This window comes from Vicugna pacos, chromosome 30, assembly GCF_048564905.1.
Source record: "Vicugna pacos chromosome 30, VicPac4, whole genome shotgun sequence".
NCBI lineage: Eukaryota > Metazoa > Chordata > Mammalia > Artiodactyla > Camelidae > Vicugna > Vicugna pacos.
Genome location: NC_133016.1, coordinates 27,138,243 through 27,165,923, shown reverse-complemented (window position 1 = coordinate 27,165,923; position 27,681 = coordinate 27,138,243). Strand labels below are relative to the sequence as shown.

The window sequence follows — 27,681 nt, the reverse complement described above, 5'->3', positions numbered from 1 at the left end:
CATCAGTGGTGCTGGCAAAAGAAGAGACTTCTGGATTGGTTGGGGCACTTGCTGTGACTTCCAGGTGACCTGCTGGCTGGGGGCTGTGAGGCGGGCAGTAGGTTTGCACTGTGACCTGGGTATAATCCCTGGCAGTGAGGCTGCTGATCTGACTAGCAGAGCTGGGCAGACACCGTCCTAACGGGGCTGCTCGGGATGAGGCCTGGGACACCTGCCATGCTGAGGGCGAGAGGAGAGCTCCCCTGAGGTTGTGTCCCTGTGAAGATTAGAAACGTCGTCCTGCAGGGGAGGAAGAGCCTCTGAGCAGCGGGCCAGATGCACAGGCAAGACCAGCCTGAGCACGGAGATTTCAGGAAGCCGGAATTCATACAGGCCCGAACAGCCTTGTTCCTGAGAAACTGGAGGGAAAAGATGCTGCAAATGCAGGCTAAGTTCAGACACTATTGTGTGTCATGAGTGATAGGAAAAGACTGTTCAGGCAGCCACGAGAGAACCCTGTGGTTGTCCCAGTTGGGCGTCACACAGGAGGGAGGAGCAGAGTTATATACTTTGCCACTTATTAGCTGTGTGACTTTGAGCAATATCACCCCACTTCTCTCAATATATATCTACATCTGTAAAGAGACACAGTGACAAGCTCGTGTCATCAGAATGCTTTGTTTAGCTCTGATCCCCTTTGTCCAGTCCTGTCAGTGCTGCCCTGCAAGGTTCTGCAGCGGCTGCTCTTGCCCTGTGATGGGAGGGCATAAAAGGGCATTGTAGCACCCGAGGGCAGAAAGGGGTTGCTTTAAAAGCAGACATGTAGCCTCCTGCAGCTGCAGACCTGCAGGCAGTTTGGTTCATGGTCGTGGAGAGGACTTTGGAGGCCTTAGCGTCGTCTTAAGACTTGTTTTCCCTTGGGGACCTGATTTGCCTTTGCAGATTAATGTTGAAGATTTGGGCTTCTGGCAAAGCTGTTTTCAGAGATGGGTATATACGTAAAATATCATATAAAATAAAATGATTTATTTAACGTGAGCGACTTTGCAGCTGTTGGGAAGAGCTGTGTTGGCCTGGTCTCCACGGAGGACACCAAGGGTCAGCAGAGCGTGCGGGAGGGAAGGCAGCCTGCAGTGCTTCTGCGGGGGGTTCTCCCCAGCATGGTGCTCTGCTGAGTTGACTCTTCTCTGAGTTTGGTTGCCAGAGGAGCAGACAGCAAAGTAATGAGTTCTGGAGGGATTGTATAATGACAGGAAGAAATAGGAACCTGGAGATTTTCTGGACTAAAACACGCTTTTGGTTCCTGATTCAGTGTGTTCCATTACAGAATTGATGAGTTGTGTCTATTCTGGGACTTCATTGAAATAAACGTTCAGCCTAAATGTTAAGGGATTTGGTTTATTTGGCTGGAGGACTCGAGCCGGGGTGACAGCCTCTCAGATCACTCTGAGGGACTGCTCCCAAGAGGTAGGGGAGGAGCTAGGATAAATAGAATCTTTACAACAAAGATCAGGTAATTGGAACAATAAAATATTGCTTGTTATCTAAAGAAAACCAGATATCTCAAGTTCAAGTATTTAGTGGTTTTCTATGTATGGTGGGAAGCAAACATTTGGGTCATTGAATTCATTCCTTTGGCAAGCCCCTGGCTATCTAGGGCCAGTATCCTGTCCTTTCTTACTCTGAGTCTGCTCAGAGGGCACCACTGTGAGTGGCTGAGAGGCCGAGCTGTAGGCATGTACTCGCTGGGGGTTGGCAGCAGCCGCTGATGACTCGGATTCAGCATTCTTTGTTTACTGTCATGGTTGCAGTATTTTCATGCACATTGTAGTATTTTCATTCACAGTGTTCCCCCTTGGTCCTAAATTCGACCAATATTTTGAGAGACATTTCATGACCAATTTTGTCCCACGTTGCTAGGATGGCTCATTCCTAGTTCAGGTGAAGAATCTTCTGAGTTGCCATTCAAGGTGTTAGTTTTTTTTATCAGGCCCTGTTGATACTAAAAGTTCTCTGGATCACCTGTCTTACTACTCTATTATGATCCAGGAAGTGTTTAACCTTCTTTGCTCATTCCCATACCTAGAATCACACTATTATATTTATTTTATTCAGGGTTATAAATTTTATCTGTTTCTTCAAGATGTTTAGCCATCATCCATCTTGTGGGCCTAGTTACACATTGGGAAATGTAATAGACAACAATTTTATAAAATAGACAGGATATAAGTAATACAGCTAGTAACGTTAATAAAGTCACGAGTAAGAATTTAATAGTCGAGAAGTTGTATTTTTGGGTTAAAATTTTGCTTGTGTTTCTGAGTTTGATCCTATGAGAAAGTTCATATTTATGGTCAGGGTCAGAGCAGGTATTAATTGGCCAGTTGAAATCTCCCACCTTGTAAGATCAACAGTGGCCTAAACAGAACTATAATTTCTTTTTAGAATAATGTTTCTGAGGGCTACCTAGTTAGAGCCTTGTATTAGGGAAACCCACCAAGGTAACACAGAAGTACTAGACATAGGTAATTTATCATAAACTTAACAATTGGAGTAGTTCATAATCAAAGGTTGGAGAAATTATCAAAGTAATTGGTATACAGTCCTGGTCCGGTGTCTTGGGTCAGCAGTCTAGCTCAGATGTCGTCTTCTTCTCATCCTGGTATGGAAGCTTTTTCTCCATTTGGGCATTGTTTTAAGGTGAGCAGCGCTCTATAGGCCAGTGCACTGCAGGGGCTGTTTCAGATAGGAAATGAATCCGAGACTCCGTTTCCTTCAGCTTTGGTGTGTATGGTCTAGTTAAGAGTATCTGAAAAAGGGTCTTTCCATTCAGGTTGGAGACAGTTCTTTAAGTCATGCCTGTTGCAGTATGTATAATCCCCTGGCTGCAGGTCATGGGGCATTGGAATTTTACCCAAGGATAGATTACTGAGCTTCAGAATCAAACCTAGAGTATTCTTTTCATAATTCAATTAAACTGTACAGCAGTGTGACATAACAGCAAGGAATGATCTGGGAAGTGTCTTAGTAAATATGGACCTCAATTAACAAAACTAGAATTTAATATCGACTAAAATATAATTTTTTTCTCTCTAAAGTTACCCTCAGTTTCTCAAATATAGCCAAATCAAGATTAATTTCTTTACAAATTAAATCTGATTATTTGATCATATAGGCTTTTTAAATTGACTGTGTTGGAAGTTTTAATACGGAGTCTCAGGGTAGAATGTTAATAAGGTTTTCTAAGGCCAAGAAAGCCACGTCAAGGCTTTTCATAGATTTTTGCCTTACAGATTTAGGTAAATTCTTTTCTCTTTAAAATCCTTAAAATACTTTTATACTCCTATATCTCTTAGGAGATGATCTCCCTAATTTGTCTGATAGAGCCACTGGGGACCTAAGTATTTTTAGTCTTTTGAGGGATCAGATAGAGAGAAAAGATAACTGTTCCAAGTCTGTATACATAGTTATAATTTATCAAATTGCTGTGAACCATAACTAGCTTAAGGAGAAGAGATTCTTTATGTCTGGGAAACAGGTTAAAAGCCAGTAGTATTTCAAACAATATCAAAAATTATAACCATATTCAGCTGGTTAATCAGTCCCATGTAACTAATTCTTTTAATGAGAGTTTTCATTAGAACTTTAAAATTTCTTACCCAGTTTAGTTCAGTGCTGTAATTTGAAATTTATTAGAAATCAGTAAATCTCCTTGAAGAGAAAGCATTTTGCAAAACCATCAGAAGAAAACAATTAACTGTCTATAAATGACAAAAGATTTAAAAGCATGGTTAAACACCGTTACACTATAATCAATAAAGAAACCTGTTCACTATACCCATAATTATCACTGGTAACATTTCAGATAAACCAGAATTTTAGGGAGTCCATATAATTTCTACAATACCTATATTAATAATATTTCTCATTCAATATAACCTTAGAAGTTTTATGATTCATTTGACAATTCCATGTTATTTAAAATGCCAAATGAAACTTTATAGTTAAAAATCTCTCTTTGGGATGTTTCAGGGGCCTTCTGTAGCATCCCAAATTTAACTGGAGATTAAAAGAATTTTAATTAATTAAATCAATTTTTATATAATTAATTAGAATTTTATATTTGGGGAGCTTTTTGAAAGATTTCAGAACACTTGATCAGATAAACATATAGATCACTGTAATGTAGTACTAATTCATTAACAAGAAAATATGTCAAATGTAAAGGCAGAACAGATCAGCTAAGTGGTATAAGAAGTTTTACAATCTGTTACTGAAGGTGGATTAATATTTTAAGAAAATTTTTTCCTCTTAACAGAGAGAAAACCAAATCTAATCTTGTTCCAGCTAACTTCTAAGATTCATTTACGTTGCCCAATTTGATTCTAAACTTAGCCAATTCTGACCACGTACAAAACTTTCCTCAGGGTTCCTTTTCCACAAGCCTTCCACAGCTTTCTATACTTATATTAGTGTGTCCCTTATTTTGTCTTCCATTCAGAGGTAACCAGCTTCAGGAGAAAGTCACTATTTTTCATTAACAAAGTATTATTCCATTCTTACATCTTCCTTTACGCATTTATATTACTTTCCTAGGATACTGAGATCATTCCCTTACTAATAGAGACTATTTCTGTGTGACACCAACCATTTATTAATATTTCTAAACACCTTTAGTTTCACTGTAAGAGGAAGTTAAATGTTAAGTAATTCATATTTCAATCTTATTTTATCTGAAAATGGCATAGATATTTAATAAAATCTTGTCATTTAACTTAATTTAGCACAACTCTAGAATTTAAAGATATCAAACATTTAGAGATTATTTTAAGCATACATTTTAAAAATATATTTTAAATATTTACCCAAAGCTCTCATCTCATTTGCATTTAATTTACTTAAAATTTTACCACAGCACATTACTGTTATTTTTTTTTTGACAAATCTGCAACAGATATAACAGGATCTTATTTGACTTTCATTAAACCTAGGTAAAGTAAAGGTATTATAGTTAAGATGGATGATTTTAAAGATGTCTATATTTATTAGAACATACTTAAACTAAACAATATCAAATATTACCTTAATATTGAATATTTTCCAATTCACATGACACTGAAAGTCAATTTGTTAAGTTTTTATTTTAAAAATACTTAATTTTTAAGCTCTTATATTTTTACATCAATTAAGCAGAGCTCTTTGACTTCGAAATTTTTTTTTTTAGCAGTAGAAATTTCTCACTTCTATAATCTGTATGCAGGCTTATAAACAGACAAAAGCTAGAGATCTCATAGCTTCACTTTAAAACTTACTTATATTTATAATAATAGTTGGAGTAAGCTGAATTTGCTTGCTCAAATCACTAAGGCTTACTATTTATGAAACAGATAATTAAGATTTCCTCACAAAGTCTGAAGGACCCGTCAGAGTTCTGAGTTCTAAAATGCCAAAAATTTCATGGCCTCAAGTTTTATTTCGTTGAGCTAATTAGGCTCAGTCCTAGGTCACTGTTTGTTGTATTTATATTTCTGATCTGCAAGACAAAGACACTCTCTTCCAGGTCCCCAGATAACTGCTCTGTCACCCAGACCCAATTTTATCTCCTTAATTGGCATTTTTGTATCAGTGAGAAGAGCTGTAAACAAAGAATTCCATGTTTTAAAACTAAGGTTTTCTTTATTTTGTCTTCCAAAGCTTGCATAAGACATTTATTAAGGTCTCTTTTCCTTGAGTTATAAGTTAAACCCAGGGTAAACCTATATTTTTTTTTTAGCTACTCAAATTACTTTTTAGATTTACGTTATATTGGACGTCTCAAGTAACTATATTGGTTTCCTTTAATTTGTTCAATTAATATTTTCAGAGGGATAGACATGTGCCCAGCCTTATAATACCAAGAAGGGGAAGCGTTTTTCCACTGAAACATATCTATCCCACAACATAAGCAAAAGGTTTATATAAAGACCATCTAAATATACCAATTTCACAAACTTTTATCTCAATTTTATTAAATCTTATACCTTTAATTTTTATATTTATTAAGTTTAATCAATAATTCTTATTTCTAGAAGGAGTGACAGAAACCTTTTTTTTGTGGGTGTACATTGTATATAATTTTATAGAAGTCTCTAGGATGCCCAAGTTTCAGCCAAAGAGCTTAGGCCCTTCTCGATTTTTAATTTCATTAATTGGTCTGTTGTCCCAATCCTTGATCAAGTATTTCAGTCTACATATAAATATATTTTAAACTGTGGTAAATAAAACGGACTTGTTTGAACTTTAATGTTGGGGGGGAGTAGGTGAACTCTTTGGCCCTTTTTTTTTAACTTTACGTAGTGTAGTATCAAAACCCTGTATGTAAATCCAAAAATGTCCATTTTATTTATCTCATTCAAAATAACCATATAAAAATATTTATCCTTTTGGGATAAGCCACTTATCTGTTTTTTTGACATTTTTACAATCCTTTTTCCAGTTATTCAACCTAATTAACATTAATTATACTAAGTTTTTATTAGCATCTCTAGAAACATTTATCAGAAAGGAAAAACAAAAATGTAGCTTTTCAAACCAGTTATATTTTTATATCTGAGTTCTTAGGTTAACCATTAGATATATTTTTCTGCATTTAAACTTTATTTTAATAGGTACCAATAAAACAGCCGTTTATAATGAGATCTCTTTAAACTTTCACCAATTAAAAAGTTTTTCCAAATTAAAAAATCCATCATATGGCCATCAATTTATATATATATAAATATATATATATATATATATATATATATATTTATATATATATAGTGATTTTAAACCAATAAGATGAAGAGGCCCTTCCACATGAGAGTCGGGGTGTTGCCTAAATAAAATTCAAAGGTTTACTCTCCAAAAGCTTAAAGCCTTCGTGGTCCAGGCTGATGCAACAAAGTTTAAGATGGCAAAATATCTGAAAATTGGTACAATCAAAGAATTGCTTAGAATCCCAATTTATTTGCGTGGCCACCGTATGTACACAATACTTGAAACTTTTGTATGGCAGAGTCCAAGGTTTCCTTTAAAAACTAAACTAAACATATATATACTTACATGCACACACTTAAAACATCCAGAGAAAGATAAAACGTTTACATTTCAAGGACACAGGAAGAGAAATCCAAGTTCCCACTAAAGGGGATTTTGTTTTTATAAGTTCAGAATGCCAAAAAATGTTTTTATCAGGCCTGGTTATTTCCAGAGTGAGTTTTTTTTTTTTTCTTATTCCCGATTAATGTTGTAAGTTTTGTATGTACATAAATCTGGCTGGGGTTTTACTTGGAGACTGGCAATCTGTCATTTCTTTTTCTTTTCTTTTCTGTTCTTTATTTTTTTTTTTGAAAGTTCTATTCCCCATTGTAAGGTCGGGTTCTCAGAATAAATTTGCTAGTAAGATTTCCCACAGGGACAACTCTGTGGCATGAAGTCTTTGTGTCTACCACTCCCGGAAGATTCCCTGTCACCCGAGAATGCTGTTACCAGCCAGGAGGATGGTCCAAAATTTGGAGTTGAAAGTTTCCTCATAAGAGTTTTACTTTTATCCTGAAAAATTCAATGGAGGTAACCAAATTGAGGAAAACATTAGACCAGCCTCTTACCTAACCACTCAGTCCTGAACCCAGTGTCTTTCAACTTGGACCCACTCGGGATGTCTCCACTGGGTGGGTAATTCACCTCAGTTTCTTTCAACTGGAGGGCCACGTACCTGGATACACCGCCAGATAAAACTTAGGATCATAAACCAATATGTGAGATCTGAGAACCAGGAGAGACTCAGCCAAATTCATCTGGACCCCCCGAGGAGGCGGATGAGCACAAAGGGCCACTGCTGGTACCAAGGCTCTAGTTACTTGGAGAGTTCAGGTGGAGAGAAATCTGCTGTGGTGCTTCATGGTGTCCAAAACTGTTGACTGAAATAAACGTGCAGCCTAAAAGTTAAGAGTTATGTTTTATTTGGCGGGAGGACTCGAGCCAGGATGACCGTCTCTCAGAACTCTCTGAGGGACTGCTCCCAAGAGGTTGAGGAAGAGCTAGGATATATAGGAGCTTTACAACAAAGACCAGGTTGTTGGAACAATAAAAGATTACTTGTTATCTAAAGAAAGCCAGGTATCTCAAGTTCAAGAATTTAGTGATTTTGTATGAATGGGAGGAAGCAAATATTAGGACTCACTGAATTCATTTTTTAGACAAGCACCTAGCTATCTCGGGCCAGTAGCCCGTCCTTTCTTATTCTGAGTCTGCTCAGAGGGCACCATTGTGAGTTGCTGCAGTGGCTGGGTTGCAGGCCTGTCCTCGCCGGGGAGTGGCGGAAGCCTTTAATGACTTGGTATCAGTATTCTTTGTTTACTGACATGGTTGCAGTATTCTCATTCACATTGTAGTATTTTCGTTCACAGACCGAATATGGATAATCTGCAAACTTGGAAAGCAACCGAGATGGAATTACTGCAGATACCTTCTGCTTTAATAAGCCGTGTGCAAACATAAACAGGGAGGAAGCATACACTTGGATTTGGAGGTGTAGGAAAGGGATCCTGCACATTGCAGGAGAACGCAATGCAGAATTCCTTAAGTCCAACTTTCTTTACTGTAGTGGTTTCTGAGAACAGTTTATGGTAATTAAACAACATTGACAAACGGTGGCACACATTGCTTTTAAGAGATGGCCGGCTGCAAACTTTTATATTGGACAGGTGGAATTCATAGGCAAGTGGTCAGGTGGATGGGATAGAGATGGAGCCAAGGCCTGGGCCCAGATTCCGGTTTAAATTGCCATTTCTTCACCATAGGGCCTTGGAATAGAATGCATACTCTCAACCTGTTGGTGAATCTGTGAAATGGGCATGATAATATTCATTTCTTCCTGGGATTGTTGTAAGATCTAAAGAGTATTATAGCACACATGAAGCATTTAACACCCTGGCACTTAGCAGTGTTCACTGTGTGGGGCCGCCCCGCTTAGCGTGCGTCAGAGCCGTAAAGGCAGCATTTGTCTGTTGAGGATGCACTTGTAGCCCCTTGGCTAGGTTGTGAATTTGTTGATTTCCTTTAATACTTGTAACTCTGTGTGACATGGGCAGTTATTTTCATGGACAGATGAGGAATCTCAGGGTAAAGAAGACTGTGTAATTTGCCCAAGGTCAGACCATAATTTTGGGTGCAGGGGCCTCAGTTCAGCATGGGCCCCTGGGCCTTCTGCTCTCTCCGTTCAGCACCAGAGCCAGATATGGAGTTGGCTGTTTCCCTGCCCAGAATATCCGGCAGGACCCAAGACACACCTGGCCCTGTGCTGCTTGAGCAAAAACTCCGGAGGAGAGGGAGTTACAAAAGGGATAAACATAAAAACATACGACAGCAAACTGTGATCAGCTCTGAGAAGGAAAGGAACACGTCTCGCCGTGCAGAGCTGGGAGCTTTCCCGTCTGGGCTGCTCTGGGGGTGTTCATCTCAGCTAAACAAGTTCTGCTGTTGCAGCAAGGCAGGAAGGCAGGGCGCGTGTGGGCAGGTAGACAGGGCCTCATTGATCGTACTCATTCCCCATTAAGCGGCAGCTTTCACGGGCACTTACCTAGTAAACATTGGCCATAATCTTCACGCAATTTGCTTGGTAGTTTTATTGACCCCAGCTTTGAGATGAGGTCATTGAAGCTGGGGAGTTTGCTGCATGCCCGTGATTACCTTGCAAATACCCCCACTGGTCTTTCAACCTAGACTGGTGTGGCTGTCATGCCCCATCCCTGTGAATGGCATCGTGTAGCTTCTCCCAAGTAGCCCAAATGACTGACATTGATATGCTTAATTCGTAGGAAATGGTATGTGGCAATAAGAGAAAAAGGTAGTAAGAAATTGTTTGGGAAACAAGAAAAAAACCTATTCTTCCCCAGCTGGGGGAGCGTAACCTGTATCACCCACCCTAATCACAGCCTGTCACCTCCTCCCTGAGGATTCTGTGTTCAGAAGCCACTCTGAGCCTTGGGAGAACATTTTTCCTCATGACACTTTTGACTAGGACCCGCGACATCTCTGTCCCTGGTTAACACTCTCTTCAAAGCCGTTTAAATTTTTTGCAGGTTCCTCCACTCTGATGTAAGAATACCCTGTATAACTTCTTGATGCAGCTCCTTAATGAAGATCTTGTGATGGAAACCTAGCCAAAACTGGGATGTATGCACATAGTGACTGCAACTTCAGCACACTGTGAGTTCATAATCAGAGGGGTGGGTGACTCAGGAAAGGCTTTTTTAAGGTAACAAGGGGAAAGTGAAAGGACGCTTGCTGTGTGAGAAAGAAACATCTCGGTCACAGCCAGCAAGACACCTGTGTTCATGATGGGGTGTGGCGAGTGCAGAGTTCTCACAAAGAAAGAAGTGATGTGATGGGAGGGAGGACAGTTGGGTAATTTATTGGGGAGGAAAAAAGTGGGCTGAACATTTCCTGGTTGAACAAGAGGATTGTGACATGACGTGCTTGTATTTTGGAGAGAAGGGTTTTGTGGGGACAAGCCTAGGAGTACGCTGTATGGCTGGGGACTCAGCACAACAGAGAAACACACAGAACCGGGCAGACCCCAAGGCCCAAGCTGGGGGAGAGTGTGCCCGCAAATTGGAACCCTGGAAGCTGGTTCTGTCCCTTAGCTGGGGCCTCAGACGTCACTTCACAGCCCAGTCCTGTTGATACAAGAATAAAAAACGTTGGGCATGAGAAGGGCTGTGTCCCAGGCTTTCGTTGAGCCCCTGGGATGTGCCCCACCAGATTTTGTTCTTTGACTTCATGCAGTAAAGAATTCAAGAGCAAGCCAGTGTTGAGTAAAGGTATATATATTCAGACAGATACATTGAAATGCAAGAGAAACGTCACGAGGTGTGGGGGTTTCATGCACAGATTAGAAGTAGGTACACACCCCACAGACAGAAGGTCTGTCTTCTCCAAAGAGGGACAGAGAGTGGTGACCGCGAGGTGGCGCTGTGTTGCTTGTTTTCTTGGGCTTGGTGGTTTCATATGCTAATATGTAGAAGGACCAGCCTTAGGGCAAGGGGCTAGGATTCCCAGGGAGTTGGCCATTTCCCACCCTTTGACCTTTTGTGGCTAGCATTGGGACTGCCATGGTGCCTGGGGCATGTTATTCACCAGGTTACTATTACAATGGATGTTTACTGAATCTCAAGATCTGCTAGAAGTTAAATCTCTTCATCCTGAGCCTCAAGGCCTATTGGGGGTTGAATCCTTCACCATTTTGATGTCAATTGCTGCGGCCTTCCTTGAATGGCTGTGCTCTTCCCCCTTCCATCCTGTCTCACTGTGATGACACAAAGACAGCAAAGGCCGGGCCCTAACCGTGCTCCTGCATTTAACGGCAGGAGGTGTGGTGTGGGCTTATGATGACTCTGAGTGGTGAGAAGGATGTTTCAGATTTTCCCACGTGAGACATGGGGATTTACCAGCAGCCTCCCCAGATTTATCTCACGGGCATTATCGCTTGTGTTGTTATGGAAACAAAAGGCCAGCCAAGAACTAAGAATCACACAGAGGGTTGGAGTACTGAGATTTATTACGCTGGCGGGCTCAGAGGGGTTTCTTTTCCAAAGCTCTGAGCACCTCCAAGACGTGCACATGAGGTTTTATAGGGTTAATTACAAGTATGGGGCTATTACCCAATATGGCTCAAACAACAAAAAGCAAGGAATCAGTACACTGAAGCTTATCAATTTGGAACAGATCACGTTACTGACAACTGTTGACCTTGGATTTTCGGGTTAGCTTAATTAGCCCAGTAAACTGACACTAAACTTCAGATTTACCAGGTAGCCCAGCAAAACTTAGATCAGGAAACCGACACTTATCACACTTTGATTTGTGACTTAGCTTGTTAGCCCAGCTGTGGTTTTCCTTCAGTGTCACTTATCTTTTGAATTTTTCTTTTTTTCTTTTTTTTAATATTTAATCCAAATTTAATATCAGGGTTCTTTGGGAAAGAAATTTCTCTTTTTCTTTTCTTTGGTGATCTTTTAGGGGGGCAGTTAATTAGATGTATTTACCTGTTAGTGGAAGCCCTGGGGCTTGAACCCAGGACCCCGTGCACGCTAAGCACACGCTCTACCACCCGCCCCATCATCTTTTCTTTTTGGTTTCGCTGCCAAGAATCCTACAGCTGAATTTCTAGTCAGCCTTAACACTTGCCCTGACTTCATGGAATCCATTTTTATGAGTTTACTTCCCCCTGGTTTCATTTAAGTATTGAATCTTCATTTTCTCTTCACTCTCAGTTTTGCCTTTTTGTTGTTATGGTTGTTAAGCTGTGTTTAACAGAATTGTTTAAATTCTCTTTTAGCAAGAGGCTGAATGTAAATAAATATGTAAGCAAACAGCACAATTAAATGCTTTTATACATTCTGAGCTGTTTAGTAGTAACTTAAAAACCGAATTGAATATTAAAGTGATAGCATTTTAAAAATATTTTTTAATTTTTCATAAAAATATAGCTGATTTAAAATATGATATTAGTTTCAGGTGTACAATAGATGCTCCATTTATAGTTACTGTAAAACATTGTCTGTATTCCCTGTGTTGTAAGATACATCCCTCTAGCGTGTTTACATTACATGTTGCAGTTTGTATAAGAAAGTTGGGTAACGCAGAGTCTGGAACGTGGCTGTGTATGACTCAGGTTCACGCTCACCCTGCCTGTCAGAGCTCAGGCCTTCACTCCTTTCTGCAGGGGAGCGAGTGGAGGCAGCTCTCATCAGCGCTGTCACCACCCTCTGAGTGGCAGTGACAGCAGTGACTGTGTGTGGACGTGCAAATTGTTTTTCCAAGAGCTTTATATGCGTTTCTGCATTTAATAATTGAAGCCCTCCTGTGAGGAAGCGTTTTAAGTTTTTAATGCATAATACATTTTATTTTGATATTGATAGATTTCAAACCTCCGGAAAATTTACAGGAGTAGTACAATAAACGCTTAGATACAGTTCACTTTAAAGGGCACTATTTGGCTTTTTGTGTCTGGCTTATTTTAGCATAAAATTTCAAGGTTCATCCATAATTGTAGCCTGAATCAGTACTTTATTCTTTTTGCTTGATAATATCCTTTTCCTTTTTTTTTCGTTTTTGGTCTATTTAAAAATATTTTCATTGAAGTCTTGTTAGTTTATAATTTTGTGTTAGTTTCTTGTGTACAGCACAACACTTCAGCTAAATAGGAACCTACCTGTATTCATTTTCATCCTCTTTTTAAACATAAGTTACTATAAGATATTAAATATATTCTCCTGTGCTATACAGTATAAACTTGCTGTTTATTCTTTACATACTCAGTATCTGCAAATCTTGAACTCCCGGTTTATTCCTTCCCACACCCTCTCCCCACTGGTAACCATAGTTTGGTTTCTATGTCTCTGTGTCTGTTTCTGTTCGGTAGATAAGTTTATTTTTTTGTTTCTTTCTATTTTTTTTTTAGAGTCCACATGTGAGCAATCTCATATGGTATTTTCCTTTCTCTTTCTGGCTTACTTCACTTAGAATGACATTCTCCAGGTCCATTGATGTTGCTGCCAATGTCATTATTTTATCATTATTTTATGGCTGAATAGTAGCCTATTGGACAAATATGCTACAACCTCTTTATCCAGTCATCTCTCAGTGGACATTTCGGTTGCTTCCATGTCTTGATATTGTAAATAGTGCTGCTGTGTACATTGGGGTGTAGGTGTCTTTTTCAATTAGGGTTCCTTCTGGATATATGCCCAGGAGTGGGATTGCTGGGTCATCTGGGAGGTCAATTTTATGTCTTTAGAGGAACATCTATACACTTTTCCACAATGGCTCCACCAAACTGTATCCCCACCACAGTGTAGGTGTGTTCCCAATTCTCCGCAGACTTTCCAGTATTTATTGTCAGTGAACTTCTGAATGATGGCTATTCTGACTGGTGAGAGGTGATATTTGATTGCAGTTTTGATTTGCATTTCTCTGATAATGATATTGAATATTTTTTCATGTGGCTACTGGCCATTTGTACGTCTTCATTGGAGAAATGTTTCTTTAGGACTTCTGCCAATTTTTGAATTGAATTGTTTGTTTTTCTTTCTTATTAAGTGTAAAAGCTGTTTACATATTCTGGGAATTAAGCCCCTAGCAGTTTCATTTATTGTAAATATTTTCTCCCATTCCATAGGTTGGTTGTCTTTTTCTTTTGCTTACTGTTTCCATAGCTGTGCAAAAGCTTGTAAGTTTAATTAGATCCCTCTTGTATATTTTTGGTTGTTTTTCTATTGCTTGAGTAGACTGCTCTAGGAAAACATTGCTGAGATGTATGTCAGATGTTTTGCCTATGGTTGCTTCTAAGAGGTTTATAGTGTCTTGTCTACATGTTTAAGTCTTTAACACATTTTGTATTCATTTTTGTATATTCTGTGAGGGAGTAGTCTAACTTCAATGATTTACATGCAGCTGTAAAGTTTTCCCTACACCATTTGCTGAAGAGGCTGTCTTTACTCCATTGTATGTTCTCACCTCCTTTGTCAAAGTTTCAATGACCAAAAGTTTGTGGGCCTATTCTTGGTAATTTTGTTTATCCGTTCATTGATGGATGGATATTGTTAGTAACTTTTGGCTACTCTGAATGATACTGCTATGAATATTGATGTGAAATTTTTTATGAGAATATGTTTTCATTCTGTTGGCTGTACATTTGCCCCGCCATATCTGTAGTTTCCACTACATGAATCCAGATGGTTGATTGTAAAGGGACTCGAACATCCTTGGATTATGGTATCCAGGGTGTGGGGTTCCTGAAACCAACCCCCCAAGGATATTGAGAGATGACTCTATATGTAGGAGTGGAATTGCTGAGACATATAACTCTAAGCTTTTGAGGAAATACCAGACTTCTCCAAAGAAGCTGCAACATTGTTCCTTTCCCCTGGCCACATATGAGGTTTCTCTGCCTCCTGAACGACATTTGTTATTGTCCATGTTTTGGTTATAACCATCCTAGTGGGTGTAAAATGAGATCTCATTTTGTTTTTGACTTCCCTAGTGATGCTGAGCATCTTTTCATATGATTATTGGCCATTTGTATATCTATTTAAATTCGTGGTAAATTTAAAAATTGGGTGTATTTTTTTGTATTGTTCAGTTGTAAGCATTCGTTATATATCCTGGATACTACTCTCTTATTAGATACATGCTTTGCAAAATTTTTCTTCTATTCTGCACATTGTCTTTAACTATATTTTTTTAAACATTAAAACAATTTCTTTACAAGGGAGGTAGTTAGATGTAAAGATTTATTTTATTTTTTTGCAAAGCACGCACTCTCTGACTTGAGATACCCTTTTCCCCTGTCATTTCACTTTCTTGATGATGTCCTTTATAAGAAAAAGGTTTTAGTTTTGATGAAGTCCAGTTTATCTGCTTTTTCCTTCTATCACTTGTGCTCTTGGTTTTGTATCTAGGAAACCAAAGCCTATCCTAGGCCCACAAAGATTTATACTGTGTCTTCTTTTAGAAAGTTTATAGGTTTAAGTTTTACATTTCTGTCTGTGATCTATTTTCAATTAATTTTATTTGTTATATAAAATATGGGTGTTCAGATTCCAGATTGATTCTTTTGCCTGCAGATACCCAGCTGTCCCTGAACCATTAGTTGAATAGACTATTCTTTCAATGGAGTGTTTTTGGCCCCCTAGTGGAAAAGTGTCTGTAAATGTAAGTTTTTCCCCGTGGGTTTTTATTGTGTCTTTTAGATTTATTTATCCAAACTTATGCCAGTATCATACTGACTTAGTACTATAGCATTTTAGTACACTTTAAAGTGAGTCCTCCAACTTTACTCTTCTTTTTCAAGGTTGTTTTTGCTGTCCTGGGCCCCTTGCACGTCCATGTGAATTTTGGGATCAGTTTTTCAATTTTGCATAGAAGTCAGCTGGAATTTTGATAGGGATTCCACTGAATATATAGTTCACTTTGAGGATTCTTAACATTTTTAATAATATTGTCAATCATTCCATGAAAATGGGATGTCTTCCATATATGTAGATCTTTTAAAATTTATTCTGGTGATACTTCAAAAAGTTCAATGTACAAATCTTGTAAATTTTTGTTAAATGTATCTCTCACTTTATTTTTAATGCTGTTGTAAATGGAAAGGCTGAATTTCTTATGTGTGGAATGTGTATCAATTTTCTTATTTGTAGAATTCCTTCACAACAAATACCCTTGGTATATATTTGCTACATAAATCTATCCACAACTATTCCCCGCCCCGTGTTATAAGAAACCAAGACCCAAGGTAAGCTACTTGAAAACACCTATGTGGAAGTGAGAAATGAGACCCTTGGGTGGGTCTTTGTGCAGATGATACTGAGAGCTTATTCTGAATGGCTTCTTCTTAATTACTTTTAAACAACCCTTTCAGTGTATTTAGTCAGATACATTAAGATTATGCCCTTTTGATGTGCGGAGTAGCTAAGACTATAATTTTCAAATAAATTCTAGTGAGAGTGTTGTACTTGAAACCTAATTTGCATCAATCTTTGAAGATTTATGTTTCAGAAGCTTTGACTAAAGAACAACTGTCTTTATTCTATAATGAGAACTAAATGCTCAAGCAACATGTAAGAGTTTGAGCAAACTGCCCCCGCCCCGTAGTGCTGGGTGGCTGCAGCTGTAACTGGAGTCAGCACTTACCTCTCCCAGTATGCTTGTGCTGATCTGCTCAAAGTGGTTCGTCCAACAGTTTGTCAGTAGTCTGTTGGACAAAGTCATAAAACATTGATTGAAGGTTGCTAGAATGCAATATATTCTTATTAATATTAAGTAAGCACATATTGAATGCTTACTGTATGATGGAATTGTCCCTCAGCCTCACATGAATATTATTTCTCTTGAAACCTCACATATTTCCTTGTTATTCTCACTTTACAGATAAGGAGACTGAGAATTAGGTCTTCTCTCTTTTGGGGGGAGCTCATTATTAATGATGGGCAGTTGAAAGGAAAAAGATATTGATTCATCATGAGAAAACATTTTTGTGAGAGTCAGCAATGAAGAAGATGAACACTGAAGAAGGTGATCATTGTTCGAGTGAGACAAGCCCTGGGTTGTGCGGAGTCAGCATCCCTGTCCTAGACACGGCACATGTAGAGCTGCGTGGTGGGTGAGGCGGCGTGGCCGTGCAGGGAAAGCGGATGCTGGGGCCTTAGGCTGTGCTCAGGCCTGGTTGGGCTTTCTCCTAAGGGGAGTGAACCATCATTGACAGATTTTAAGTAGGAGAGTGGGGTGCTCTCATAGTTCATATTTGTCTTCTAGAATGTTTGGAAACATTTAGAAGGCTTGGCAGGAGATGATGTGATGAGTCAGAGTAGGGTGGCTGCGAGCTGTAGCAGTGTCCAATTTTCAAGTGGTTTTCAGGCCCAGGCTTGTGGCTTAGTAGCCGTGTCAGTTTGAAGGACGCACTCAAGGAAGTGAAACAATTTATCTAATCAATTGAAGCAGTGATGTACCCAATTCCCAGGACTATTGTGGAGATCCAGTGAGATACACTGTGCAGTGTGCAGCGTGGTCTCCAGCAGAGAGTCAGTGCTGAGTGAGTGCCAGTGAGTATCTGGTAGGTCAGTTGAGGGTGGTGGTACTCTGTGACTGAGGATATCTGGTCCCTGAAGGAGGGGTCCATTCACATCTGTGAGTGATGGGCCTGAGTTGGGAGACGCAGGGAGACCTTACCCTCCGACCAGGGGCCCTGGTAAGGACGGCTATGGGAGGAACACCGTGAAGTCAGCTCTTTGCATGTGGAGTTGGAGCTGCCTTTGAGACAACTAACTGCAGTGTCACGAGCTTAAAGAGGAGATCTGGGCCCAGGTTGTGCATTTTCCTAAAATCTCAACTCCTAAGGACGCCGAAGTATTGATCACTGAACGTGAAGTCATACTTTAAAGGACAAACGAATAGTAGTATTATCTCTGTCATCAAAGCTCACGTCTATTTATTCATCACTCACTTTGCTAATTGGGTACTTACAGAGCTCACTTCACCGTCCTCCCGTGGGCTCAGGCTCCACAGAAAAGAGCTGGTGAGACTCCCTCTTTTCTAGAATAAGACACATTTAGCTTGTAGACTTCTGTACCTCGCCAGACTTAGGAAATTAGTTTGTTGGTTTAATTGTATTTTCTGTTGGCCATGTCCTGACAGGAGAGAAATTTTACCTCATGGTCATGTTTCAATTAGCTGTTACTGAGAATTGCCGATCTGATACATAGTGTATGTATTACATTAACTTTGTAGAGTAGTTATCATTTTTCTGTCTTTGCCCTTTAATTTTGTTTGCCCCTTCAGTGTTCTATTCTTTTTGGGGCCTTATTTTTTTTTAATTAAAAAATGTCTGTTAGCAGTTAAGAAAAAAAAAGCAAAGAAAAAATGCACATGAGAACTAAATTTAGAAAATGTCTAGTGTGTTTTCTGTCTCGGCAATGGAGGGTACTAGAAACTCCTGAAAACCTTCATTACACAAGTTCCTTAAAATGCTGATTGAGAAATAAAACCTTCCTTCCTCATCTTTCAAGCTGCACAACTCATTGTCAAGAAAGTGAGGGAAAATTCTCAGAAGCCAAGACAAACGAGAAAGCAGGCTTTCTGAGAGATACGTGAGCGTTAGAAGCCGTGGTGTGCTGGTTGGCTCCTGAACTGATTTTCAGTTGCCTTGACAGGAGGGAAGGATGTGAGCCCCAGAACTCTCACACTAGGAGTTGGATGGGTGATCATATAATGGGCCAAGCCCATCCAGAGAATCTTGCTTTACTAAAGGGTGAAATAGGAAAAAAAAATTCCTCAAGACAAGAAAGTAAGAAAAGTCAATTTTGTTGGAAGAGGGGAAAAATAACAAATCCAAAGTAAGGATATAGTTTAAAGCTGTTCTGGCATGAGAGTGACCACAAACTCCTGGCAGAAAAGCACAGCTACTCCTTGATTGATAAGTTTTTTTTGAATGAATCAGTGAACAGCTATTCCGAAAAAGGCCTCCAGAGTCTTGTGGATCAAGATACTGGACAGCAAACACCTCTCTTCCAAGGTCTCATTCAAATAACCAGAAAGGTTTTAAAGGAAACTAACAATAATCTGAGTTGTATTTATTGACATTACTATATGCTAAGAATTCAGAGGTGCTATGGAGTTGTCTCCTCTTTTATGGACTTTATTTTCTCTTTGGGGAGAAAAATGACATAGTTGGGTATCTTGGTGGAGGGAGGTGTTAGTCTGTTGCAATTAGCCAGGAGAGGAGATTAAGACAACAGTGAAAGATGGGTGAACTTTTTAGCTGAGGACAGTCTTGTTCACTTGGCTTTTAATTGCAGGCTCAATGAGCTGTCACTGGAGGGACTAGATCTTACGGAGGATGGACTTAGCTCAGGCCTCTTTTGAATGGACAAGTGAACCTGGAAAAACACAGTCAAATCTGTGCAGACATTAAAGTTCACTTGAACGTGCTGCATCCCTGAGCCAAAGTTAGGACAAATATGCAGCAATTCTTGAGGACAGAAGAGTGGTTTTTAAGGTTCTCCAAGAATGAATCCCATGGAACCGAGATGGCCAGTTGTCAAACTGAGACTTTGTTCTTTGGACGGTGTACCCAGCAAGGTTATTGGCCTTTTATATGTTTCCATTTGTCTTTAATACATGTCTGTTGATGAGGACATGGGCACAAATGGTTGACACCTTGTCGAGGCGATTTTGGATACCTGCCTAGAAGCACGGGCACAGTTGTGGCTGCTTCATACATCTTGCAGCCCATCCCTTTCCCCGGCTCCGTGATCACGGCAGAGTGGTTCCTTGTTGACCTGTCCGTTTCCTCTGTGACATCATAACCCATGAAAAGACCGGAGCATATTAACTTGGCTTTGTTAAAGTCAAAGAAACAGATCAAATATGGAGTCAGATTTGTTCTTTCCTATTTCAGTAGTACCATGGAGATGGCAGTTTGGGCAGCTTTTTGTAGTGTCCTGGAGGCTTTCTCTCTCAGCTTCTGGGTGCCTCTATTGAAAACCCTTCATTGCTGTCTGGCCTGCTGGTAATGCACACTGCCTGTTTTGCCCTGAAGATGTGTTCTGTTTATAAACTCATCTCTACTCCTTGGAAAACAACTCAAGAAAAACTCAGTTGGTTTTCCACCAGCCATGGGCAGGGGTGAGGCAAACCGTGTTATTATTTCATAAAATAATAGTAATAATAGTAATAGTCATAGTAGTAGTACTTGTAGTAATAGTAATAATAATAATAATAATAATAATAATAATAATATTAATAGAAGTCTTAAAACAGGACAGAGCACATTGGAGAGAGTCAAAAAATGCTTTCTGGCTTAAATCAAAAGTGATGACTAGTGATTCCATGGCTGCTGTATTTGCTAAGCTAATTACTCCTTTGCTCCATTACACATTTCTTTTATCTGAAAAAGAAATACAAGGAAATGGTTTAAGAAAAACTCAAACAGAGCACAAAAATGCACAAGTGAAAGAAGTTTTCCCTCATCCTCTGTTCTTTCAGCCCTCTCTGGAGATGCCTCTGTTTACTATCCTTTGGGTGCTTTTCCAGATATGCTTTGCACATTCCCACCTATGTATGTAAATTCCTTTAAAATTTTAGTTATTTTTAACTTAAAGGGATTTAAATCCTCAAGTGACTTCTGGCCGGGTAATATAACAGAACAAATCTGACTCCATATTAGATTTGTTCCTTTGAATTTAACCCTGTGCTCTGTCACCTAGGCTTCATCTTGCTTGTAAAACAATGTTGCCTAGAGCCTGAAATAAACAGGAGACCCTATTCTGAAGGCTCTGACCTTTAAGAATATTTAACACTTTTTCATTCATTAAAAGATAGCAAATTGCAGAATAGAAAATAACGTTTCTTTTGTTGGAGGTTTACAGGGATCTGACCCACGCAGATAGCTGTAAGAACAAAGGATTCTAACAAGAAGGAATTCCTACACTAAGAAGTTTGCACTAACCAAGCACATAGGAAAGGAGCCTGAATTGTGACTTGGGGAGATGGTTTTCCAGGACATTAGTTTGCCATCTAGGTCTACAGAAACTTGCTATTCCATGCCCCAACATCTGGTCTCCCAACTTATTGGCCTGTCCTGCACTGAGGAGAATGAATTTGGACTTGGTAACACTCCTATCTACCTAGAAAGCTGGGCACTGGAGCTGAGTGTTATGGAAACAGACCAGCCAAGAAAAAAGCACCAATTGGAGTGTTGGAGTACTCAGAATTATTATGCCGGTGGGCTCAGAGGGGCTTCGGCTCCGAAGTTTTGAGTACCTCCAAGACGTGCACATGAGGTTTTAAAGGCTTAATTACAAGTAAGGGGGGATTAGCCAATAAGGCTCAAAGAACAAAAAGCAAGGAATAAGTACACTGGAGCTTATCAATTTGTAACAGATCACATTACTGACACATGTTGAGCTTGGAATTACGAGTTAGGTTGTTAGGCCAATAAACTGACACTAAACTTCAGATTTACGAGATAGCCCAGCAGAATTTAGATCAGTAAACTGACACTTATCACACTTAGATTTGTGACTTAGCTTGTTAGCCCAGCTGGACATTTCCTTCACATGAGGACAGCTCTCCCACACCCAGGGAACTACTGTGAGCCCTTGATGTTTCCACTAGGGTGGGTATGGTTTACCCAGGAGGGATGGGGACTATGCACCAACACTCAGGCAGTCTGCTCTGTCTGGGGCTCTGATCTTGTACCATCCCGCTCCCCGCCAGCCCAACACCTGGGACAGTGGAGCTAAGGCAGAGATCCTGCCTGCCTGTTTCCCAGCGTGTAAAAGGGGAATATGTGCTCTTCCCAAGGTAGTTCTGAGCGACAACACCTGCGGGTGCTTGATTCTCAGAGCAACAGAAAACCCAGCTCCGCGTGGGGGCAACGGGTGTGATCTCCCTAGGGTTTCTGCAGAAGCATCGGACGGAGGGTTGGATCACGGTGGTAAAATTGAGCTGCGGGGCTTGAAGGGTAACAGAAGGGTACAGAGGCAGGTCTGCCGCCTAGGGGTGCCCCAGAGGTAAAGCTTTTTTTCTCCAACTCCACTAAGACCCTCCCTTCTCCAGAGCCCTTCCTTCTCTCTGCTCATCCTGTCCATCTGTATCCCTGCAATTTTCCCGTCCTCTCCACCCGCTCCCATCTTCTCCCTCCCTCGCTGTCCCACCTTCTCTCACAGAACCCAGAGAGGATCGCTGGCCCTCCTGCGCATGCGCAGTCAGTGCCAAGTGGTCCGCTGGTTGGGAGCTCCATATCCGAGCCGGGGATCGGGCCCAAAGGCTTCTCAACTACGTCGCCCGGTAGGCCTTTGGTTCCTGCCTGGGGCCGGGGCCTCTGACTGTGGAAGTGCAAGGTGGGGGGCTCCCAGGAAAGGGGTCAGGCGGCTGCGGGAGGGCGGTCCGCCTGTCACAGACCCCAAGGGCGCTAGTCAGCCCGTGTTCAGATGAATTGCTCAGGCCAGACCCCTCTGCCAGCGCCACCTGCCCCGGCGCCCCGGCCACAGTGTCCAGGGCCTGGTGTGCACCTTCCACCTCTCACCCAGCCGGGATCCCCTCAGTCCACGACTGGCGTCCCATTCCCCTCTCCCTCCCGCTAGTCCTCTCCTCCAGGGCTTCCTCTCCTTGGCCGCCGGCCTGTCCCCGCCCCTGGGCGGGCTGTGTCCCGGGCGGGCGGGGTCTGCGGACCCGGACGGGGGCGGGCGCCTGGGACTGGGGCTGGGGCTGTCCTCCGAGCGAGGCTGCAGCCCGCGTCCCCCTCTCCGCTTTCCCTGCCCCGTGACCCCGGGGCTGCCCTGCTCTCCCTTTCCCGCTCCCTGAGGACCAGCTCTGTGGCGTGGGCGCTGCTACCTGGGCTGAAAGCCTCCGGCTCTAACGCCCAGCTTCTCCTGGTGGAGTCGGGAAAAGGGAGCGTCACTGCTAAGCGAGGTTCTGTCTCCCCCCTCCATGTTTCTGCCGCAGGTAAGTACCTTGAACACTTTCAGGTGTTATGATGGAGGTGCTTGTTGATGTCACGTGTTTTTATAGTGAGAGGGATTGCAGTGGTGAAAGCAGGGCTTGGTTCTGTTAAAAATGTGCTGAAGGCATGAGGCTGTGACATCCTCCTTCCTTCCCTCTCCCAGGGTGAAAGGAGTGATCCTCGATTTTCAAAAGATAGTTACAGTCCCTAACTAGCCCAGCCCAGCTAGTGTGTGTTAACAGGAACAGCACCACCAGAGGCCTTGGAGACCCAGGCATATTGCAGCCCTAAAGTGCTCCTGGCATAGTTTGGCTTGTTTAGGTTTTTTTGTTTTTCTTAAATTGTGGGACAGACTAGTGTATAAACTGAAAAATAATTGTCAAGAAATAATTTTCATAGGACAGTTTTATTGTGATATAGTTCACACACCATGAATTCCATCCATTTAAATGGTACAATTCAGCAGCTTTTTGCATATTCACAGTGGTGCATGCATTATTATTCCAGAACGTTTTCATCACTTCAGAAAGAGCAGTGGAAATGAATGACCTATCCACCCCTCCCAAGTGGTGGTTCTAAAGAAATTTCTTGGCTATTCCTGACCATAAATTAACTTGTTATATTCCAAGAAAAATCTGGTAGGAATTCTAACCAGAATTGAAATGAATCTGTCTATCAAAACAGGAAGAATTTATAACTTTATGGCATAAACTTCTTCTACCCATGAATATATCTGGGACCCTATCTTTTCATCTGACCAGAGCCTGGCCCATGTGAAGTTCTCACTACTTTTTGGGCTTGTGAATGATGAGATTCTATACATCGTTAGTTGCAACTGTAGCCATTCACAGAAGAGAAAAGTAACCTCAGTGAAGCAAGTGACTCTCTGATGGTCAGAAAGAGTGACAGCCAGTGCTGGAGTGATCCAGTGGACTTGGTGTTTGCAGCTAGATTTCTCGACCACCTACAGTTAAGGGGATTAGAGAGTTCTTTTATTTTTTCTTAATGGCATTGCATTTATTTTTACTTATTTTTTTAAATTATTTTTTATTTAAGTGTAGTCAATTTACAATGTTAGTTTCAAGTGTACAGCAGAGATTCAGTTATAAACATATGCATATGTATATATATATGTTTTAGATTGTTTTTAGTATAAATCACTACAAGAAATTGAATATAGTTCCCTGTGTTATGTAGCAGGTCCTTGTCATTTATTTTATATTTACTAATTTGTATCTGTTAATCCCCCCTTTCCTGCCTGCTAAACACAGTTTGCTTTCTATGTCCATGAGTCCATTACTAGGAGCACCGTTTTTCCTAGTAATATATGCTCTTTTGCTGCTTTCAGTTTCAGTAATTCCATCTTATCTGTGGGCGCTTTTCTTCTGGTGGCCTTAATGTGGTTTGCACACGTGGTAATAGAGATCTGTATTTGGGAGAACCCCAGGCCTCGTGTAGTCCCTGGTACAGAGTGCCCACTGAATTGATGCTTGAACTGGGAAAAAAGCACAGTAAATGTTGGAATTTCCACTATGGTTGAGAATTCTATAACCTCTTTTGACAAACTTAATATTTGCTGCACCCATTCTGGGTAATTTGGTGGAAATTCATGTTATGGTGGTGAAGAGACGGGGCCTTGTATGCTTCTTCTCTTTCTGTTTTCTAACACTCATTCTCCTGGGCCTTCCAGATCCTCCCCTAGAAGTGCCAGGTCTGGCTTGGTGCTGCGCTGAGGCAATATTTGTTAATAAGGCCCTTTCCTCATCTCTTCTGAGCCTCCGGTTCTTTCTCTGCACAATGAGGGCTTAGACTAGATAACTACTTTTCAGTTTCTTTTAAAGCCATGTTTCCTTTGAGAAACAGAAAATGCAAATCTCTCCTCTCAAACCAACCCTTTAGATTTTGAAAAGTCCTCCAAGGAGTGACATAGCTCTTTGTGGAAAATGAATGTGATTGTGATTCCAGGTGACACAGAAAAGACTCTTCAGAGATTGATTGCAGGGAGAGGGCAGGAAAGGGGCAGTATGTCACACTTTCTAGTGTGAGCACTGGAGCAGGGGCTTGGATTTAAATACGGTGTCTGACATGGCCTCTCTCTAATCTTGTAGAATGTGATAAATTACTCTACCTCAGTTTCTTGATGTGTCAAGTTGGGGTGATAATATTTTAAGGCTTTTGTGAAACATTATGCACATAAGCCATTTGTGTATGGGTAGAAACAAGACCTGCTAGGGATTCAGGGATTTGTTTAAAAAAAAAAATCTTGTCCATAGCACTCTGTCTGTGTGTATTTAGTAGTTCCTGAAGGGTGAGGGTGAGTCTAAAGTTCATCGTGGGACAGGTGGCCCATGATTCTCTGTGCCCCTGAATGCCCCCTCCTCCCCAGTCCTCTTCCTCAGTCCAGGATGAAGTTCCCTAGTAGATTTACACAGAGGTCTTGTGGAAATGGCTTTTCATTTTATTGTTTCACCAAGAAGGGCTGCCATCATGATCTCTGTGGTCAGGTTTTGAAGGGCTGCCATCATGATATCTGGTAAGAATTCTATGGAATTGGGTGTTTCTATTTAATGAAAAGAAAAAAATTACAAATAGAAAATTAGAACAAGGATGGTCACATGGGCTCTTGGAAGTGGACACCATTAGAAGTTGGAGGGACTAGTGGGCTCAGTGGGAATGTTAACTGAGTGTATCTCATGGGCTGGGCATTGTCCTATTTGTACTGTGTGTTCCTTATTTGAGACAGTGAGCTCACCTAACCTCGAAAACCTCTTTAAAAAATTAGACTTTTTATTTTGAGATATAATGTAGATTCCCATGTGGTAGTAAGAGATAATATGGAGAGAGCCTATGGACTCTTTGCCCAGTTTTACTTAATGGTTCCATCTTGCAATATTGGGGTACAATTCATTACTGACTCACTAACAATTTGAGGTTTGTGTTATTGCCCTCATTTCTATCCACGATTAAATTGGGGCTTAGAGAAGCACACAGGCCTGCCCAGGTCACCCACATTGTTAGTGCAGAGTCTGGTGAACGTGGGCTTGGGATTTCCAGGAAGTATCATTATGATGGTCTTTGGCAGGGAGCAGCATTCACTTTGCTTGTTTATTCATTCATTCAAAAAACACTTATTGAGTAAATTCTGTGGGTCAGATGCTTTCTTAGGGTTATCTGATTCTTCAGCAGTACTGAGAACCAGGTAATGTTTATATTTTTTAAACTGAGAAAATTAGCTCTGAGAGGTTATAACTCCCCCAAAGGAAGAATAGCTCATAAAGGGGGGATAGTACATTTGTACAGTCACCACTTTTTATGCAGGTGGTACCCTAGGCATTTTACATTTGCAAACATCCGTAATCCAGATATATTCTTGCAAGGCAAGGATTTTTTTTAATTGATGTATAGTCAAGTTTACAATGTTGTGTCAATTGCAAGGTGTTTTTTGACTTTTGAATTAAAAAATACTTTTTCAGGAGGGAAATTAGGTGTATTTATTTGTTTGATTTTTTAAAATGAGGTACTGGGGTTTGAACCCAGGACCTCGTACATGCTAAGCATGTGCTCCACCAATGAACAGTACCCTCTACCCCAAGGCAAGTTTTCTTATCCATTATTATGAAGCTTAGGAGTTCAAATAAATTGAATAGGAATCCAGATCTTTTGATCCTACTGTGGTCCTTCTCTTTATATTCTGCTGAAGGGGGTTGGGGAAGCATTTCCTTTGTTCATTTCTTTATTCAGCATTTTTGAGTAGTGATTTTATATCAGAGCCTTGCTAGGTGCTTGGAAATATAAAATAAGAAATGACACTTCTCTGCAGGGGCAGGAAGCCTAGACCAAAACCTGGGTAATGTGATCCGAGCTACAGTAGCCATGTGCAGACTATGAGGACAAACTGTACCCCCGGATTTGCTTTGGCTTCCCTTGCCTTCTGTCTGGTACACACCAGGTCACCGCAACCCAGATGGGCCCATAGCACACAGCAGAGTATGTACCTCGATCTCCTCTCCTGTCTCGGCAGGGCCTGCAACATGAGCATCCCTGACTACGTGCAGTGTGCTGAGGACCACCAGACTCTTCCCGTTGTAGTCCAAACCATGGAGATCATCTCAGAGGAGAATTTCTTTTGCATCTATCAGCTACTCACCTCGGTGAGCCATATCAGCCCATGTGGCTCCCAGTGGACACTCTGTATCCACTACAGGCACCGCTATGTGCCCGAGAATGGGTGGAGCGTCTTCCAGAAACACTGCAAGGTCGTGGGCCTTGTCACCATTACCGACTGTCTCTCTGCCAAGGCCTTGGAGAAGCTCCACGTGCAGAGGAGCTGTATGGCACCTCGATAAAGACTCTCAGCTCTTTGTCTTTGTACTGCATGTGGAGGAAGTCGAGCAGCCGCGCACCGACGTTGCCTTCAAATTTAGAGGACTGCAGGGTGGTGGAGAAGAGGATCGAGGACTTCACTGAGTCACTCTTCATCTTGCTCAAGTCCAAGTGGCTGGATGGTGGCCCCAAGAATTCTGGGGACAAGATCCCCCTCCCCTGCATCCCGTTTGAGAAGGAGGACTTCATGGGACTGGACACAGACAGCAGGTAAGTTTACCTGGAAGCCAGTCCACCCTGGCTTTGTGCCGGATTGCTTCCCTACATCCAGAAAGGGATCAGCAAGGAAG

The 27,681-nt window shown here is 41.1% G+C and overlaps 1 protein-coding gene and 1 long non-coding RNA gene across 4 annotated transcripts in view; one reads left to right on the top strand and one right to left on the bottom strand.

Annotated features, from left to right (window-relative positions):
• LOC140690323 (uncharacterized) overlaps positions 1-27,681 on the bottom strand; it is a 1,184,725-nt gene that overhangs the window by 475,119 nt on the left and 681,925 nt on the right. The window lies entirely within an intron of this gene.
• The window catches only part of LOC140690312 (uncharacterized), a 461,064-nt gene that overhangs the window by 407,989 nt on the left and 25,394 nt on the right, over positions 1-27,681 (top strand). For 2 of the 3 annotated variants that reach the window (XR_012065523.1, XR_012065522.1), the window contains exon 1: positions 27,356-27,601. The gene's annotated coding sequence lies outside the window, so the exon portion shown is untranslated. Of the gene's footprint in view, positions 27,602-27,681 lie in introns of those variants that run through there. The other variant, XR_012065538.1, reaches the window with a different exon arrangement.